This window comes from Microcaecilia unicolor, chromosome 8 (assembly GCF_901765095.1).
Source record: "Microcaecilia unicolor chromosome 8, aMicUni1.1, whole genome shotgun sequence".
NCBI lineage: Eukaryota > Metazoa > Chordata > Amphibia > Gymnophiona > Siphonopidae > Microcaecilia > Microcaecilia unicolor.
In genome coordinates this window covers 67,882,663-67,903,105 of record NC_044038.1, presented here as the reverse complement: position 1 = coordinate 67,903,105, position 20,443 = coordinate 67,882,663, and the positions used below count along the sequence as shown (strand labels likewise).

General features: G+C 45.2%; 1 protein-coding gene across 1 annotated transcript in view; it reads left to right on the top strand.

Annotated features, from left to right (window-relative positions):
* LOC115475474 (carcinoembryonic antigen-related cell adhesion molecule 1-like) overlaps nucleotides 1-20,443 on the top strand; it is a 199,562-nt gene that overhangs the window by 111,718 nt on the left and 67,401 nt on the right. The window lies entirely within an intron of this gene.

The window sequence follows — 20,443 nt, the reverse complement described above, 5'->3', positions numbered from 1 at the left end:
CAACGGGTAGCAGTAAGGGCTCCCCCCCCCCAAATGGCCGCCTGGCCATTTCCTGTAGGAAAGCGAGACTTCCCTTTTACCAGCTACTGGGCTTCCCTGTGTCATGGATTATCTTGAGTCTAGTAGCCCAGAGGAAGGGTGCACTGACTGTTCTATTGAACCAGAAAAAAAGTTCTGGACTCTCCAGTTGCAGCCTATCAAATATAAGCCAACGGAGGAACATCAGCAACTTACATGTGTAAGTGAACATTTGAATAGCCATACTGGGTCAGTCTAATGATCCATCTAGCTCAGTATCCTGTTTTCAACAGTGGCCAATCCAAGTCACAAGTGCCTGGCAGAAACCCAAATAGTTGCAACATTCCTTGCTATCAATCCCAGGGCAAGCAGTGGTTTCCCCATGTCTGTCTCAATAGCAGACAATGGACTTTTCCTCCAGGAACTTGTCCAAACCTTTTTTTAAACCCAGATACGCTCACTGCTATTACATCCGTCCAGCAATGAGTCCCAGGGCTCAAATTGAGTGAAAAAAAACACTTCCTCCTATTTGTTTTAAAAGTATTTCCATGTAACTTCATTGAGTGTCCCCTAGTCTTTGTACTTTTTGAAAGAGTAAAAAAATCGATTCACTTCTACATGTAAGTTGGTTTCTTGCATTCCCTCTTGGACCAGTGTTCTGTTGGAAAAGTCTCTTAGCTGTTCTACCTCCCTTTAAAATCAGACTATAATATCACATCAGGGAGACTTTGCTTGTACAGGATCCTTATTATGTAGTGCTTTTCCACTTGAAATCACGACTGAGGCTTCTATAAATAAGCACAAATAAGACCTTGTTCCTCACTAATCCCCCCCCCCCCCCCACATACACACACTTTGAATAGGCTGTGTCGGCACTGTCATATGGCAGCCACTAGGGCGGCTTAGTAAACAGGGGGGTAAGGCTTTTAGATATGCTAGAGTTTCTGGGTTTATGCGGGTTGGTACAGTCGTATGGGACAAAAGGCCTATTGCTTTTCCCTTTTTTTTTCTGGTCCCTCATGAGCCTTGTTAGAATTTGTGTTACATGTTTCTTCATCTGGTTTTGTCTCATGTGAAATTTTATTCTTTGTATGGCTTCCTGTTCTAGTGTTTGGTCCTGATTATGTCCTAACGAAGTTGCATCTGCTTAATTAACTTCCTCTTTTGTATTGTTTTTTTTTGTTTGTTTCTTTGGTCAGGTTAATTGTTCCTTAACTTGTACTGTTATTGAAATCTTTGTTTTTATATTTTCAGTCAATTATATTATTTTATTAGAGAATAAATTTGATGGTGGAAGTTGACCTAGGAGAGGTCCCACCCTGCTCTGCCAGAGTGCCCCAGATTTGCAAACCAAAAATCTGGTAACTTTATACTGTTGGAGACAGGATAATGAGCTCGATGGATCTTTGGTCTGACCCAGTATACCAGTTCTTATGTTCTTATGATGTTGCTTGCATCATATCACATTCATATCTCATATATTCACACCAAAGTGCTATTTTCCTTTGAAAAAGACTTTACGTGATATGATGCAAGCATGATTTTGCTGAAAAAATTTGATTTCTACAAACTATGTTTGTTTGTCTTTATAATTTCAAACTGACAGCTTTTTTTGGAGTCAGCATCAGGCAGATGATCAAAAGCAAATGCCAGCACTAGAGGCTGTTAGCGCCATACTAGCGCTGGCGTTTGCTATAGCCCCATGATTAGAGCCCTCGAGCGCGTGAAACAACACGCTCGAGGGCTCTTAGCACAAGTAGCATGGAAATGCATGCTAAGCAGGACTCTTAGCGCAAGTAGCTTGCAAATGCATGCTAATCAGCGCTTAACGCATTCATCCCCAATTATCAGCGTCCAGCGCGCCAAAGATTGGGTCGCTGGCTGCGACAAAGGCTTGGGGCTTTTGATCATCTGCCTGCAAATGAGGAGACCTTTGAGTTAATCTACTTATTTATTTATTTTATTTTATTTTATTGATTGGGATTTATTAACTGCCTTTATGAAGAGATTCAACCAAAGTGGTGTACAGTAGGTAGGTTTAACACGAAACTTACAATTTTCTTAACAGCAAAACAATCAGAAAATGACAAACAGAAACGTAAATATAATCAATGATCCAGGTATACCAAACGCCAGCAGCCTTCACAAGCCACCATGTCCAGACCTGGATACCAGTGTGAGCCCCCCTTGCAGTTGACAATAGTCAGTCACCACTTGTATTAAAGGTTTGGGAGAAGAGCCAAGCTTTCACCTGCTTTCAGAAGTAAGTTAGTCTCGAGTTAGATGTAGCCCTCTAGGAGTAAGTTCCAGAGTATGAGGGCCCACTCCTGAGAAGGCTCACTGGCGGGTATCACATCGTGCAATTTCTTTTGATGAGGGTACAGATAGTGATGCTCCTTGAGAGGACCTTAGAGGTCTCAAAGACTAACTTATTTTTGAGTACTGGTCTATTTTGTCTTAAGGGCCTTGAAAATGAAACGTAGACTTTAAATTTAGCTCTGTAAGGTAATGATAGCCAGTTTTTTTGCAGGAAGGGTGTGATGTGGTCAAAAGATATTTTTAATTCAGGTATTTGTCCACTTGTGTTAGGTACCCACAGAATCTCTGTGTTACTTAGGTTCAGGCAGAGTTTGTTGAGTTTTGCCCATTCCTGAGTTGCAGTTAGACAGTCAGTTTACTCAAAGCTGTGGGTAGATCTGGTTCAATGAGTAGTTGCACATCATCAGCACAAATATAGAATTTTGTGTCCATTGACCGAAGCAGCTCAGCCAAAGGCTTGAAGTAGATGTGAAATAAAATAAGTGGCAGTATGGATCCCTGTGGTACCAACAGTGCCAAGGTGATGATGTACTGTTCCTCAACAGAACTGACTGTTGTCTGTCTGACAAATAGGATTTGAACTATGTAAATACTGAGCCACAGATCTCTTTGCCAGCCTTGTAAGCATGATATTATGATCTACAGTGTCAAAGGCTGCTGAGAAATCCAGCAACACTAGTATTGAGGCAGATCCCCTACTACAATTTCTGTGTAGATCAAGAAGAGACACAAGAGCTATCTCCGTTCCTTATCCAGGTCTGAAGTCAGATTGACATGGGCCTAGCCGGCTTTTCATTTAGCCAGTAGTTGAGTTGAATGCAGTCTGTGTTCTCTAAGTTTGGCCAGGAAGGGGATGTAAGAGATTGGTCAGTAGTTTTCATGCTTGTCCTGGTCAAGGGAGCTCTTTTTCGGGAGTACATGAGCTTTAAGCTTTGCCATTTTGGCTTTGGCATTTCAGCGCTGCTATCAGGGTGCTGGAGTTATGGCTGCAAGAATTTTGGAAACCCAACTGACCTCTGGTATTCGAGAGCAGGGCTTGTGCCTGCTTGCTGCTGCAGCCGAGGGGTCCTTGAGCAGAAGGGAAATGTGGACTGCTGAGATGGGGCCTGTGAGGGAGAACAAAACAGGCTTCCTGAAGAACCAGGCTGCCTCAGGAGATGCCTTCTGCTTAAAGACCTCTGACTGCAGCAGCGAGCAGGCATAAACCCTGCTCTTGAGTACCAGAGGTCAGTGGATGTGGGGAAGGGGGTAGACTTTTGGATGCTGCCTCAGAGGTCTGCACTGCAGTCCAATTGTCTCCTAGCTCCTGCCCCAGTTGCAGGGGAAGTGAATCTGGTTCAATATCGGACACTCAACAATTGGAACTCTCTTCAGATTTCTACCATCCTTGCTAGAATGTGGGATCCGGCTATCCCTGGACTGAGATCCTGCAAAGCCTGTCAAAACATTTTGTCACTTCCATATGTGCACAGCTCAATTTGCTGATCCAGCATTCCCCCTCCACCCCCACACACATCAAGGTTTGGTCCCTGACTCTTATGTATCACAACCTTACAGAGCCTGAACTCATAGCACTTAGAGACATATACCCTGCTACTTGTAATGAATTTTACTGACATGAAATTATGATTTCACGGGCACATCATTCTGATTTGGTCTTTTCGTGCTTTCTGTTCTTTTCTTTTTTTGCTTAACTGCTGCAGCCTGGGGTCCTTCAGAAGAAGGGAAATGTGGACTGCACCAGGTGGCGCCTGTGAGGGAGGACAGAGCAGGCTCATTCCTAAAGAACCGTCCTTGAGGCAGCCCACGTTTCCCTTGAGGCAGCAATGAGCAGGCAAAAGCCCTGCTCTCGAGTATTGGAGGTCAATGCATGGGGGGAGGGGAGGAGGAGGACTTCTGGAGGCTGCCATTTGGGTGTCTAAAGTTCTTGTTGCAATAAGTCCAGCACCCAACAGCAATGCTGAAATGCTGACACCAAAACGGCAATGCTAAAAGTCCTGCTTCGCTGCCTACATCCCATCATCCTCCACTCCTATGTACACCCCCTTTGGAAATACACACTTTGTAAGTTAAGGCAATATTTGCAGAATAACACTTAGGCAGCATGCTGGCATATATGCACATAAGTGCACATGTAACACATATATGCTAGTATTCTAAACAATTGTGTGCATAACGCATGCTTAAATGTTAGTGCCTGAATTATAGAATTTCCTCCTCCCCCTTCAGAGTTTGTTAGAATCAGGGGCATAGCCATAAACCAATTTTGGGCAGGCATGATAACCCACCCTTCCTCCCTGTCTGGCATCTCTCCTTCCCCTACCCCCAGGTGATTGGGAATCTCTTCACTCCCCCCCCCCCCCACCCCATACCTTGTTCTTCGCCGGCTTGAGCAGCAACTCATACCTGCTGCTCATACTGGCCCCGAGCCTTCCCTCTGATGCAACTTCCTGGTCCCGTAAACAGGAAGTTGCATCAGAGGAAAGGCTCAAGGCCAGCACAAGCAGCAGGTATGAGTCACTACTTGCTGCTAGCGATGAGCTAAAGCATTTAAGAGGTACCAGTGTTTGAGGTACAGACCCTCTATCGTCTGGGAGGGGAGGAGAGGGAGAGATGCTGGTGGGGCTTGAGGATCCCCGCCAGCCACATCATTGTTGTGCTGCTTGTTGGTGGGCTCAGTTTAAAGTGGGTGGGCCTATAACCACTTGGGCCCAACTGTAGCTATGCCATTGGTATGAATATTTCAATGCATGTATAATGCAAAGATGTGTTGACTTGGGAATGAATAAGGATATATGAGCATCATTGTATTTCAGTGGTTGTCTTTTATTTCCTTGGTAACCTTGGAATTCTTGCATTGGGGGGCTACTTATTTTATATTTTACTATTCTTTGTCATGTTTTTCTTCCTTTTATTTATATTATCCTTATGTAATTAAATTTGAAATGAAATTTAAAAATAAGGTAAAATTTTACAAAACATTGCAAATGAAGGTTCATGATACCAGAATCCCAGTACTGGTTTGAACTGAGTTGGAAGGAGAAGACAGAACTATTTTCCTTCTCTGCATTTCCACAAAAAAAGATTACTTAGCAAATATGAGTAATCAATGATGTTTTGATTATCTGTATTATCTGAATTGGATTTGACCCTGGTCCCACTCTCTGTCCTCATAAAAATAACTTTTGTTTGTTTTTAAATTCTCTCTTAAATCTGCTGATTGCACATACAACTTTTGCTATATTCCCCCAAATTTTATATATCGCACCAAAATGTTTGCGCAGAAATTGAAAATATTTCATAACAATGTGCATAACCTAATTGGTTAACAAGCCAATCAGCACTGATAATTCCAATTAACAAGCTATTATTGACACTAAATGGCATTAGTTAGAATTTACCTGCAGAACTGTCTAAGCGTATTCTATAACGTGCTGCGCGTAACTTCCATGGGCGTGGAATAAGCAGGTCTTGGGCATTCATAGCATACCCGGTCTGCGTGTAATTTAAGCATCAGCATTTACACTAGGTTTTACTTGGCATAACTGCCCACAACTAAATATAGTCGCACAGACTGGCGCTCAGCATATTCTATAAACTGTGCGGAAACTTAGGCATATTCTATAAAGTACACCTAAATTAAGGTGTACTTCTTAGAGTGTGCTTAGGCAAAAGGTAAAATTAGTCCTTACCTGATCACTTTCTTTCCATTAGTCCCAACAGATCAATCCAGAGACTTGTGAGTTATATCCCTCTGCCAGCAGGCAGAGATAAAGAGAACTTACTACTACTACTACTACTAACATTTCTAGAGCGCTACTAGGGTTACGCAGCGCTGTACAATTTAACAAAGAGAGACAGTCCCTGCTCAAAGAGCTTACAATCTAATAGACAAGTGAACGGTCGGTCCGATAGGGGCAGTCAAATTGGGGCAGTCTGGATTCACTGAACGGTAAGGGTTAGGTGCCGAACGCAGCATTGAAGAGGTGTATGGTCATCTGCAGCCAGCTTAGCCTCAGTATGGTCAACACCAAAGCAGTGGAAGAATAGAAATCCAACCAATTACCCTCTCCTGCTTCCAGAAATCCAAGTGAACATCTCAACTGCTCCTGCGACAGATAACACACCAACATCTCATTTTGTAAGAAATATATCCAAACGTGGAGCTGTGTCCTGTTTTCTTTTGTTTTGTTTTTTTAAACAGATCAAACAAAGGAACCTGTCCAAAACTAGGAACACCCGCCTGGTGGAGGCGATTGCCACCAAGAAAACCATCTTCAACATTAGGTCTTTTAGGGACAAATGACCCAAAGGTTCAAATGGAGGCCTTCGCAGCACCTGCAATACCAGGTTCAGGTTTCAGGATAGAATGACAGGCAGCTGCAAGGGCTGCAGATGGTTCACTCCCCTGAAGAAAATGCACAATTTCTGGGTGCACAGCAATCAAGGAGCCCTGAAGGTGATCCCAAAAACAGGCCAAGGCTGCCACCTGGTCTTTCAAGGAACTCTAAGAAAGAGACTTATAAAGGCCATCCTGTAAGAAGGCAAGAATGGATGCCATGGAAGCAGCCAAATTGAAGCATACGCAGTAGAAGTAGAACACTTTTGTGTCTGCAGCATAGTAGTGATAACCCTTTCAAGGTACCCCTTGTTCCTTAAACATGCCCTCTCAAGTGCCAAGTTGTAAGACCAAAGGAGAAGGGATCCTCCATTAGGATGGGCCCCTGACCTCACTGCAGAGACAGACGCGGGGGACAATCATCCAGGAGCCTGATGAAATCCATGTACCACGGATGCCGGGGCCAGTCCGGAGCCACCAGAATCACTGGGACCTGGATGCTTGGCAATCCGCCTCACTACCTTCCTATCATGGGCCACGGAGAAAACATGTACAGGAGACCCAGGGGCCACCACTGGAGAAGGGCATCAATCCCGGCTGACCCGAAGTCTCTGCCTCTGCTGAAAAAGCAAGGAACTTTCACATTGACTCTCTGGGCCATCATATTGAACACTGTAACTCCCCAGCGTTCCGTGATCTGAGCAAATGCCTGCGGCGAGAGCTCCCACTCTCCCGGATCTGGCTGAGTCTAAGGAAATCTGCTTGCACATTGAAAACTCCCACAATGTGTGCCGCTGAGAGCAGGTACAAATGTTTCTCTGCTCAAAGACAGACCATGGCTGCTTCCTTCACTAGAGGAGCAGTCTCTGTGACCCCCTGCCTGTTGACATAGGCCACCGCCATTGCATTGTCCGAAAGGACCCACACGGGATGTCCCTGCAGGATCAGAAGAAAATTCTGCAGCGCCAAGTGAATCGCTCGCAACACCAGCGGTTCATCGACCAAGACACCTCCACTGTGGACCAAGTCCCCTGGGTTGTCTGACGAGGCAATGTGCCCCAACTGGAGAGGCTGGCGTCCATGGTAACAACCATCCAATCCTGCACTGCAAGGGGAGCACTTCTTGCCAGATTCTCCAAGGCCAACTACCAACGCATGGCCAAACTGGCATACGAAGTCCACAGAATCTGAAACAGGTAATCCTCCGACAAAGGAGACCAACGGCTGAGTAGCAGCGCCTGCAAGGGCCGCATATGGGACCTGGCCCAAAGTACCACATCCAATGTGCCATGGAACCCAAAACCTGCACAAAATCCCTCCAGATGACTTTGAAGCTGCAGCCTGCATGCTGCCAGAAAGGACACCTTCCCTAACTGTATGTCAAAATTCACTCACAGGTTTCCAAAGACTGTGAGGGAGATGGATGACATTTGGGCAGGTTGATCACCCATCTTAGAGAATGCAACAGCCAATCACTCTGTCACCCGTCAACTCTCCTCTTAAGAAGATGCACAAATGTGCCAATTGTCGAGAGAAGGATGGATCTGAACTCCCTCCTTTCTAAGGAAGGCCGCTATGACCACCATGACCTTGGAAAACCCTGGGCGCCATAGCCAGTCCGAAGAGCATAGGCTGGAACTGAAAGTGCTGACTGAGCACCACAAAACAAAGAAAACGCTGATGAGGAAGCCAAATAGGAGTGTGCAAATATGCCTCCTTGAGATCGAGAGTGGTCAAGAACTCTCCCGGCTGTACCGCCAAAATGACAGACGCAAAGTTTCCGTCCAAAGATGGTGAATTTGCAAGGCTTTGTTTACACTCATGAGATCAAGAATCGGACTAGAGGAGCCGTCCTTCTTGGGCACCATGAAGTAAATGGAGTAACGGCTTAGGCCTAACTCTTATTGTGGTATAGGCTGATCTGCTCCTAGCCGCAGCAAGTTGGCAAGGGTCTCCTAGACCGCTGCCTCCTTGGCAGCAGTCATGCAGGGCGACTCCAAGAAATAATCTACCAGAGGATGGGACAAACTCAAGTTTGTAGCCATCTCATGACTTCCAAGACCCAGTCATCTGAAGTTACCCTGGCCCTTTCTCCCAGAAAACGGATAGCCGACCCCCAATTATTGATTGGGGATGGACCAGGGCCCTATCCTTGGGAAGCTCTAGAAGCAGGCTGCGCTCTAGATCCAGAGGTAGCCAAGCAGTGCTCCTCCGGAAAGGACTGCGACTTCTGTGCAAAACAAGACCTCTGGAAGGTTCCAGAACATCCAGGCCGGTAACGCTTTGCATCTCTGAAGTGGGAGTAAAAGGATCCAGCACAGAAACTCACCCTGACCCCTATCTTCAGGGAGATGTTGATCCTTGGAGTCACCAAGAGCCTTAACAATCTTTTCTAAATCCTCTCCAAAGAGCAGCTTCCCCTGAAAAGACAATCTTGCAAGGCGTGATTTAGAAGCTACATCAGCTGCCCAATGTCTCAACCAGATAGTGGCAAGCTGTGACTGCCAAGGAGACTCCTTTGGCCAATGCCTGAAGCAGATCATAAAGAAGATCCGCCAAGTAAGCCAAGTCCAATTCAGGGCCAGCAAGAAACTAACAAGCTGATGTGCAGAAGAAGTCTTTTAAACCCATGACAGCAGGCATGTGCTGCATACAACCCACATACGGATGCCTGGAGACTGGACGCTGACATTGCCTAAGAGAAATCAACCCCCCTACGCTGGTCCTAGCGCCGAACAGCGCTCTCTCATTTGGTCTCCCCCATGACCATATATGCCGAACCTCTGAATTTCTCTCTATCTCCACTCATTGGCAAAGGGACATAACCCACAAGTCTCTGGATTGATCTGTGGGACGCCATGGAATTCATTTTGGTGCTGAATTTAGTTCACTATTCACAAAGCGAAAGTCAAACAAAACTTATACGTTCAGCAGCAAAATGCAGATGCTGGACATCTAAGTTATCCATCTAAGAGGGGTAGTAACTAAGGGGCGTAGTTATCAATGTGGGCTACTGTTAAGACGTGTTATTTTATCACATCATGCTATTTTAGCACAGGTCCCATTTTATGCAATGAGACTGAGTTACTAGGGCTACATTTAGATTAAAATTTTAATCACAATTAAAGGTATGTTATTTATTATTTTTTCCCACTGCAGCTCTTTGTGACTCTGAGCGAGTCACTTAACTCTCATTGCCCAGAGTCACAAGGAGCTGTAGTGGGAACCCCCTCCCCCCAAAAAAATACCTTTAATTACATTAATCACAAGATGAATAATCAAAATTCATCCCTAAATAAATTAAAGAATAAAAAGTAACAAAAGGTAAGAAATACAAATTGACAAATTAAAAATAGCTATAAACAGCCTTAGTTTTCACAGCCTACTTCAGAAATGCAGCCCTAGTCCTATATAATAATTCTCACCTCCAACGTTCTAAAGTAGTTGCCTGTGTCCGTGGCTCCTGGAGTTGCTGAGCTAGGCTCTGTAGCCAGGCTGACATCACTCACAGCTGATTCCCAGGCAGTGGGAGGAGTAGGGAAACACGCGGAGCAACTTGCTCCGCGTTTCCCTACTCCTCCCCCTGCCTGGGAATCAGCTGTGAGTGCACCACTCAAACACCCCCTCCACGCATCACCCAAGCCCCCCCCCCCCCGAAGCACATCAACACCCCCCAAGCACAATAACCCCCTCGCCACCCGCAGCTGCAACTGGTAACGCTGTCCGGCCGCTGCTGTCTCCTGTTGAGCAGCAGTGGCTGCTGCAAAAAGAAAAAAACTACTACTACTACTTGACATTTCTATAGCGCTACTAGGGTTATGCAGCGCTGTACAGTTTAACAAAAAGGGGCAGTCCCTGCTCAAAAGAGCTTACAATCTAAAGGACGAAATGACAAGTTGGGGTAGTCTAGATTTCTTGAGTAGTGGTTAGGTGCCAAAGGCGACATTGAAGAGATGGGCTTTTAGCAGGGATTTGAAGATGGGCAGGGAAGGGGCCTGGCGTATGGGCTCAGGGAGATTATTCCACGCATGGGGTGAGGCGAGGCAGAAAGGACGGAGCCTGGAGTTGGCGGTGGTGGAGAAGGGTACTGAAAGGAGGGATTTGTCTTGAGAGCGGAGGTTACGGGTAGGAACGTAAGGGAGATGAGGGTAGAGAGGTAGGGAGGGGCTGCAGATCGAGTGCATTTGTAGGTTAGGAGGAGAAGCTTGAACTGTATGCAGTACCTGATCGGAAGCCAGTGAAGTGATTTGAGGGGGGGGAGATGTGAGTATATCGGTCCAGGCGGAAGATAAGACGTGCAGCAGAGTTCTGAACGGACTGAAGGGGGATAGGTGGCAAAGTGGGAGGCCAGTGAGGAGTAGGTTGCAGTAGTCGAGGCGAGAGGTGATGAGAGAGTGGATGAGAGTTCGGGTGGTGTGCTCAGAGAGGAAAGGGCGAATTTTGCTAATGTTGTAAAGGAAGAAGCGACAGGTCTTGGCTATCTGCTGGATATGCGCAGAGAAGGAGAGGGAGGAGTCGAAGATGACTCCAAGGTTGCGGGCAGATGAGACGGGGACGATGAGGGTGTTGTCAACTAAGATAGAGAGTGGAGGGAAAGGAGAAGAGGGTTTGGGTGGGAAGACAATAAGCTCGGTCTTGGCCATGTTCAGCTTCAGGTGGCGGTTGGACATCCAGGCAGCAATGTCGGACAAGCAGGCCGATACTTTGGCCTGGGTTTCCGCAGTGATGTCAGGTGTGGAGAGGTAAAGCTGGGTGTCATCAGCATAAGGATGGTACTGGAAACCATGAGATGAGATCAGCGAGCCCAGGGAAGAGGTGTAGATTGAAAAAAGAAGGGGTCCAAGTACAGATCCTTGAGGAACTCCAACAGAGAGCGGGATGGGGGTGGAGGAAGAGCCATGAGAGTGTACTCTGAAGGTGGGGGAGAGATAAGAGGAGAACCAGGAGAGGACAGAGCCCTGGAACCCAAAAGAGGACAGTGTGGCAAGAAGTAAATTGTGATTGACAGTGTCAAAGGCAGCAGATAGGTTGAGGAGGATGAGGATGGAGTAGTGACCTTTGGATTTGGCAATGAACAGGTCATTGCAGACTTTAGATAGTGCCGTTTCTGTCGAGTGTAGGGGCAAAAGCCGGATTGAAGCGGATCGAGGATGGCATGAGAGGAGAGAAAATCAAGGCAACGGCTGTGAACGGCGCGTTCAAGTATCTTGGAAAGGAAGGGTAGGAGGGAAATGGGGCGGTAGTTGGAGGGCCATAAATGTTTTTAAACCTGAAACGGCAGCGTAGACAGCCATCAGGCATTGGCTGTCAGCTATGCAGCTGCTCCTCCTCTCGCCTCCACGTCACTGCCCCTGGAGTAAGACCCCGGAGGAGCGCAGCGACGTGAGAGGCGAGAGGAGGAGCGGCTTCAGAACCAACAGCCAATGCCTGATGGCTGTCTACAGTGCCGCGTTTCAGGTTTAAAAACATTTATTGCTTTTTTTTCTTTTTGTAACGACCGCGGCTGCTCAACAGGAGAAGCAGCAGCGGCCAGACAGCGTTACCAGTGGCAGCTGCGGGTGGCGAGGGGATTTGATGCGCCGGGGGGGGAGGGCCGCTGGACATGGGTGGCTGGAGGGAGGGAGGGGAGGGTCGCTGGACATGGATGGCTGGAGAGGGGGGCAGGGGAGAGGGAGGTGGGGAAGAGGTCCTGAGACCAGAGAGGTGGGGGTGGGGAGGGGGACCCTGCAAGAGGGGGGGACCTGCGAGAGGGGGGGCACACACTCACTCATTCACTGTCTCTCACATACACTCTCTGACACACTCTCTGTCTATCACACTCTCTCTGTCACACACACACAGTCTCACACACACAGACACTCTGTCTCTCACACACTCTCTCTCTCACACACAAACACACACACACACTCAGTCTCTGTCTCTCTCTCATTCTCTCTCTGACACACACACTCCATCTCTCACACATACTCTCTCTCAAACATGCACACTTCGAGGAAAACCTTGCTAGCGCCCATTTCATTAGTGTCAGAAACGGGCCTTTTATACTAGTTACAAATAATTAGGGTTAATAGTAAAATCACATCTTAACAGTAGCCCATGTTAACTTCCTCTCTAAAGTGCATTATTTTGTTACATTTGTACCCCGCGCTTTCCCACTCATGGCAGGCTCAATGCAGCTTACATGGGGCAATGGAGGGTTAAGTGACTTGCCCAGAGTCACAAGGAGCTGCCTGTGCCTGAAGTGGGAATCGAACTCAGTTCCTCAGGACCAAAGTCCACCACCCTAACCACTAGGCCACTCCTCCACTATGATCTTAATGTACATTAACCCTCTAATTCTATATATGGTACTCAAAATTACACTCAATTTAATTGCCAAAAGCCAATTAGCACTGATAATTGGGCACTAATAATCAAATATTGGCGCAAATTGCCATGTGCATCTTTACGAAGTTGATCCCAAGTTGCATTATTTATGTACCATTGGGTGTCATTACCCTGCAGTGCTGAGATGACACAAATTAGTGACTTCCATGGTAGACTAAAGCAGAATAAAATGCCAATATTTTCCACACCTTAGTAACTACCTCCTAAGTAGCAGATCCAGCTTTAGATGTATAACTAGCCATTTAAGTGGTAACAAGGCACCGAAAAGGCTTCTATTATATAAATGCAACATAAAAGTCCCCAAAAGAATCCAAGCTGCATTTCACTGATTATAATGTATTGAACAGTTTTGTTTCCTATAGCCAAGGAGGGGATTTATTGCATTTTATATAACTTGCTGAAAAGAAGCAGGATATCACTGCTTCCCCTCACTCACTTACCCTGCAATGTGAATTTTTTTCACTGAAATTTTTTTGTCCCTCATGTCTCTGCCTTTCTTTTTCCATATCACTGTCTCTTTCTTTATCTCATTCTTTGTGCCCTCTCTATATCTTTTTCTGCCTATCTTCTCCTTTGCTTCTTTCCCCACATAACCCCCCTCAGTTTTGCTGAATCTAGGAAACCAACCTTCCTCTGGTGCCGATTTCAAAATTGACGTGAGCCCGTCGAACCCAAAAGAAGGAGACAAGGTCGAATTGAGTTTGGCGTTTGGTGCTTCAATCACAGATGTAAAGTGGTACAAAGGATCCCAAAGCTCAGAAAATCTTATCCTGACCTATATCCCTTCCCAAAACAAAAATACATCAGGACCTCTGTTCACTGGCCGGCAGAAGGTATTCCCCAGCGGCTCCTTAGAAATCTCCAATATCCAGAAAAATGACAGTGGCAATTATATCGTCGTAATGTCTGTAAGTGCAGACAGAAATGTGCAGTCAGAGGCATATCTGAATGTGGTGGGTAAGTGGCCAGCCTTATTTTCAAAAATTAAGTGCTCTGTTCACACTGACAGAAAAACTGTCCCATTGAGCGCACACCTGTAGCAAACTTGTACTGACATTCACAGTAAGCTTGCCCCCCACTACCAGTGCTGAGTTTCTGTCAGGTCATGCCATATTGCCAGTCCAAAACCTATCAGGACTTGCTTCCTCATCTCCACTGTGTAATTAAACTCTGGAATTCGTTGCCAGAGAATGTGGTAAAGGCGGTTAGCCTAGCGGAGTTTTAAAAAGGTTTAGGCAGCTTCCTAAAGGAAAAGTCCATAGACCGTTATTAAATGGACTTGGGGAAAATCCACTATTTCTGGGATAAGCAGTATAAAATGTTTTGTACATTTTTGGGATCTTGCCGGGTATTTGTTACCTGGATTGGCCACTGTTGGAAACAGGATGCTGGGCTCGATGGACCTTTGGTCTTTCCCAGTATGGCAATACTTATGTACTGCAATTGGAGTGGAAGGTGGAACCCCTTCCCCGCTGGCCCAAGCTTGCTACCGCTTTTTTTTTTAATTACCACTATCTACTGTACTCACACCCATAGCTAGGAGGAAGACAGGGAGGAAAAGAAAATGTGACTTTAAAGAAGGAAAGTAGAAGAGGAGAAACATAAGAAAAATATGAAAAGTTATGCTGGGTCAGATAAAGGTCCATTGAGCCCTGTAGCCTATCTAGGTCACAAGTACCTGGCACTGGCAGACCCCAAAAGGAGATTTATTTCCCATAGTTCATTTCCAGAGATGAACAAAAGCTCTCCCAAATCTACCTGGATAATCATTTTTATGGACATTTCCTCCAGGATTTTATCCAATCCACTTTTGAATCCTGCTATCCACAGCTTAACTATATGCTGCATGAAAAAATTTCTACAATTTGTTTTAAGTCTGCTGGTCATTAATTTCAAGGAGTACCTCTTGTTTTTATGTTGACAGGTTAAACAACCATTCCCTATTTATTCTTTCTATCCCTTCATGGTTTTATAAATTTCTATCATATCCCTCTTGGTCATCTTTTCTCCAAGCTGAAGAGCCCTAACCTGTTTAGCCTTTCTTCGTAGGAGAGGTGTTCTAACCCTTTATCATTTTGGTCACCCTTCTCTGAACCATTTCTAGTCGCACTATATCATTTTTAAGATGAAGCAAACAAAACTACATACAATACTCAAGGTGCAGATGCACCAGGGATCTATACATAGGCATAATGATATTCTCAGTTTTGTTCTCTATCCCTTTTCAAATAATCCCTAACATTCTATTTCCTTTAGACTAAAAGTTTCAACATATCATAAACAATGGCTCCCAAATCTTTTTCTTGGGTGGTGACTCCTAACATGCCTAAATCTAAGTGTATTCTATAACAATGTGCATAACCTAATTGATTTAACAAACCAACCAGCACTGTTAACAACGCTTAACAAGCAATAATAGCACTAATTGGCAATAAGTAGAATTTCCTATATAATAATTCTCACCTCCAACGTTCTAATCTTGCTACCTGTGTCCATGACTCCTTTGGAGTTGCTGACCTAGGCTCTGTAGTCAGGCTGACGTCACCATTGCAATTAGGCTGTGAACTTCAGAACCCGCGAAAAAAGAAAAACATTCCATGCCTCACAGTTGATCCATGTCCAGCGACCCTCCTCTCTCCCCTGCCCTCCCTGCAGCCACCCATGTCCAGCCACCCTCCTCTCCCCTGCCCCCCCTGCAGCTTCCCATGTCCAGCGACCCTCCTCTCCCCCTGCCCCTCCTGCAGCCACCCATGTCCAATGACCCTGCTCTCTCACCTGCCTCCCCTCCAGCCACCCAGGTTGTGTAGCGAATTCTTCGGGGCAGGCAGGAAAGATCTCCGGTCCTGCCTGCCCGCTGCTGGTACTGGCGCTGACCCTCCCCCGCTGCTGGATTGCTGTTCAAAATGGCCGCCGACACTTACAAGGGCGGTCTCCAAGACTAAAGCAGAAGTCTCGCGAGTCCGCCATTGGAAGTCCTGAGAGAGGGGGTGGGGGCACACACTTATTCACTCTCTGTTTTACATACACTCTCTCTGACACACTCTCTGTCTATCACACTCTATCTCTCTGTCACACACACAGTCTCACACACACAGACACTCTGTCTCTCACACACTCTGTCTCTCACACAAACACACACACTCTGTCTCTCTCATTCTCTCTCTGACACACACACTCCATCTCTCACAGCACTCCATCTCTCACATACACTCTGAGGAAAACCTTGCTAGCGCCCGTTTCATTTGTGACAGAAACGGGTCTTTTTTACTACTATGCACATAACTCGCTTAGCATATGCTAGCCTGTAACTCACTTTACTTAAATTCCAATGCGCACATCCAAAAAGGGGTGTGGTTATAGGCAGGAAATGGGCGTTTCGCGGGCATTCCCAAATTTACGCTCATTGTTATAGAATATGGCCCAGTCCATATAAATCTATAGGATTTATACCATATTTTCATTGGTGTAAATGGATATGCATAGTTTTAGGTGCTGGGATATATCAACTAAGCGTATTCTATATACTGTGCCTAAATCTTATAGAATACACTTAGGCAAAAATGATTTCCAGGCACCATATAGAATCTCCCCCTATGTACCTGCAGTTGGGATTATTTTTCTCTATGAATCACTTTCCACTTGTCCACATTCAGTTTCATCTACCATTTTGAGTAGAGAGATGTGGTAGCCATGCTAGTCCACTTTTCAAGGTACTCAAAAGAAATATTTTGACACCCACCAGACAGGACATAACAAAGATCTGGGTTTTCTAGCCCATTATAAACCATGAAATTCCACTGCTCTGTCACCGTCTGAATCACCATACAAATCTCCCTTTCCCTCATCCTTCTGCCCTCTTTGTCTCACCTAGCCCACCCCTCCCTCATCCTTTCAGACTGTCACTGAAATACTTTGATGTTTCACTTATATATGCTGTTACTTATCAAAATGCTTATTTCTGATCTGACGAAGAAGGGCCACCTTCGAAAGCTAATCAAAAATGTATTAAGCTAGTTCAATAAAAAATCTACTATTTAGATGTCCAGTCTTCTAGTATCATAAAGTCCTTTAAAAATTCCTCAAAATGCTTTGCCATTTTAATGACTTTGAATCTTTCCTATTTCTACAAATTTTACCACCTTGCTCATTGCTCCTATACTCAGATCATTTGGGAATAAGTTCACAAGTCCCAGTACAACCTTTGGGGCACTCCACTGCTGACCTTTTCCATCTGGAAAACTAACCATTCAGCCCTACTCGCTGTTGCCTATCTTTTAAGAAGTTTGCAGTCCAAATAAGGACACTGCCTCCTTTCCCAAGCCATAGATTTCCTAAGGAGTCTTTCATGAAGAGCTTTGTCAAATGCCTTCTGAAAATCCAAATAAACTGTATCAACCAGTTCACCATGACCTACTTGTTCATAACTTCAACAAAATCTATTAAAATGGTAATGGCTCATGTTGATTTATTTCCATTAAGATGTATCTATCTACATAGTAATTTTGCAACCATTTTGCTGAATCCAGACATCAGGATCACCTCTGGATCCCTTTTTAAAAATTATCAATTTCATGTTTGATCTTTTTCAGAACTCTGGGGTGAATACCATCTGATCCTGGTGATTTGTTGCTCTTGAGTCTATCAATTTGACCTATTGTAGCTTCTAAATTTACTGTAATATGCTTTAGTTGCCCCAAATCATAAGTACATTAGTAATGCCACATGGGAAAAGACCAAGGGTCCATCGAGCCCAGCATCCTGTCCATGACAGCGGCCAATCCAGGCCAAGGGCACCTGGCAAGCTTCCCAAACGTACAAACATTCTATACATGTTATTCCTGGAATTGTGGATTTTTCCCAAGTCCATTTAGTAGTGGTTTATGGACTTGTCCTTTAGGAAATCGTCTAACTCCTTTTTAAACTCTGCTAAGTTAACCGCCTTCACCACATTCTCCGGCAACAAATTCCAGAGTTTAATTATGCGTTGGGTGAAGAAAAATTTTCTCTGATTTGTTTTAAATTTACTACACTGTAGTTTCATTGCATGCCCCCTAGTCCTAGTATTTTTGGAAAGCGCGAACAGACGCTTCACATCCACCTGTTCCACTCCACTCATTATTTTATATACCTCTATCATGTCTCCCCTCAGCCGTCTCTTCTCCAAGCTGAAAAGCCCTAGCCTCCTTAGTCTTTCTTCATAGGGAAGTCGTCCCATCCCCACTATCATTTTAGTCACCCTTCGCTGCACCTTTTCCAATTCTACTATATCTTTCTTGAGATGCGGCGACCAGAATTGAACACAATACTCAAGGTGCGGTCGCACCATGGAGCGATACAATGGCATTATAGCATCCTCACACCTGTTTTCCATACCTTTCCTAATAATACCCAACATTCTATTTGCTTTCCTAGCCGCAGCAGCACACTGAGCAGAAGGTTTCAGTGTATTATCGATGACGACACCCAGATCCCTTTCTTGGTCCGTAACTCCTAATGTGGAACCTTGCATGACGTAGCTATAAATCATCACTATTAAGGAAGATTTCCAGCGTAGGTATGACTCCTAAAATCCTCCAAATAAGGCAAACAAATCATTTATTTTTTCTGCTATTATATTATCCTCTCTGAGTACTCCTTATAACCCTTGTCCAGGCCAGCTTAACCATTATGCAGAGTAGGTAGTCATCTAGAACAGCAGCTTCTGGGGGCTGTAAAGATCCAGGTTAGCCACAGGAAAACCATAAGTCATAAGAGTCACAAAGACTCGGAGAACCACTGGGGCATAATTTTCTACCTTTATGGATTTTTAGGAGTGGTAGCAATGAGGTGATCATAATTTTTTGAGTTTAATTATCAAAATCATGGGGGGGGGGGGTGAACTTATGGGCCTAAAAATTAATCGAGGGGGCACAAGGGTGAATGTTCATTTAGGGCACCTAATACCCTTTTACTGGCACTGTTTCTGGGGCCTCCAGTGGTCCAAATGACTTCCTTCCATGTTTTTTGCTTCAGATGTACTTGAATAGGTTTTTAGAATTAGTTCTTGGCTCTATAGAAGCTTTATTTCAAAGTGTTTCTTGGCCTGCGTTATTACATTTTTATATCTGTTTACTCACACTTGTACTATTCTGTGTGCATTCCTGTTCAATACAACCCACCCCAGATACAGTGCAGAAGGTCACTCCAGAGCCCACTACACCTGTTTCCTGTTTTCTTTTAGAAATTACCTGTTTCTTGCAACTCATAGCAACATAATAACGTACATGCCAGCTCTGGGGGTGCTTAAGCACCCCTAATATTGAGCAAACTCCATTACTTTGATCAGGGAGCATTCACTTGTGTTGTGTTTAACACCCTCAATCATTTTGAAAAGTTGGCTGCTGTGCATAGTAACGTAGTAGATGATGGAAGATAAAGACTTGAATGGTCCATACAGTCTGCCCAATAAGATAAACTCATAGTATATGATGCAATATAACATATATATATATATATATATATATATATATATATATAATTCTTAATCTCAGTGCCGTAGCGAGGTGGTGCAGGAAGGGGGGGGGGGGGGCGGTCCGCCCCGGGTGCACGTCACTCGGAGCTGCGTGGCCCCGCTGGTTCCCTGCTCTCTCTGCCTCGGAACAGGAAGTAACCTGTTTCGGGGCAGAGGGAGCAGGGAACCAGCGGGGCTGGCACCCCCCGAGCGCGTGCACCCGGGGCGGACCGCCCCTCCCCCCCCTTCCTACACCACTGCTTGATCTTAATCTGTCCTTGTCATTTTCAGGGCACTCACCGTAGAAGTCTGCACGGCCCTAGACAAACTCCCCAGCTACTGGATTTGCCGTCAAAGCCCACTCCAGCCCAGTTCTGTCTAGCCATGACTGGGCCACAGACTATAGATTTCCCATTAGCCTTATTTCCCAGTTGCTGGAGTTACCCTTTAAGCACCACTAAGTTTTGTTTGACTCTATTCTCTTTCCATATAGGAATCCTTTATGTTTATCCCATGCACTTTTGAATTTTATTACTGTTTTCATCTCCACCACCTCCGCGGGAGTTCCAAGCATCCACCATCCTCTCCGTGAAAAAGTACTTCCTGACATTACTTCTAAGTCGACCCCCCCTGCAATCTCAACTCCACCCCAGCTCTACCCAAACTACATCTCCAGGAATACCTATGCACAGATCATAAAAGTCTGCACTGCACCTATTTTTTACGTCTGGCAGTATTTCAATGGAAAGCTGGCTCTGACAATACATTTAAAGTTATACAGTGGCTATGGTGCTGAATATTGACCTAGGGAAACATAGCAAGGGCTCTCTTAATATTTACAGATCTCAGTATTACACTGCATGATAATAAGCACATAAGCACCGCCACGC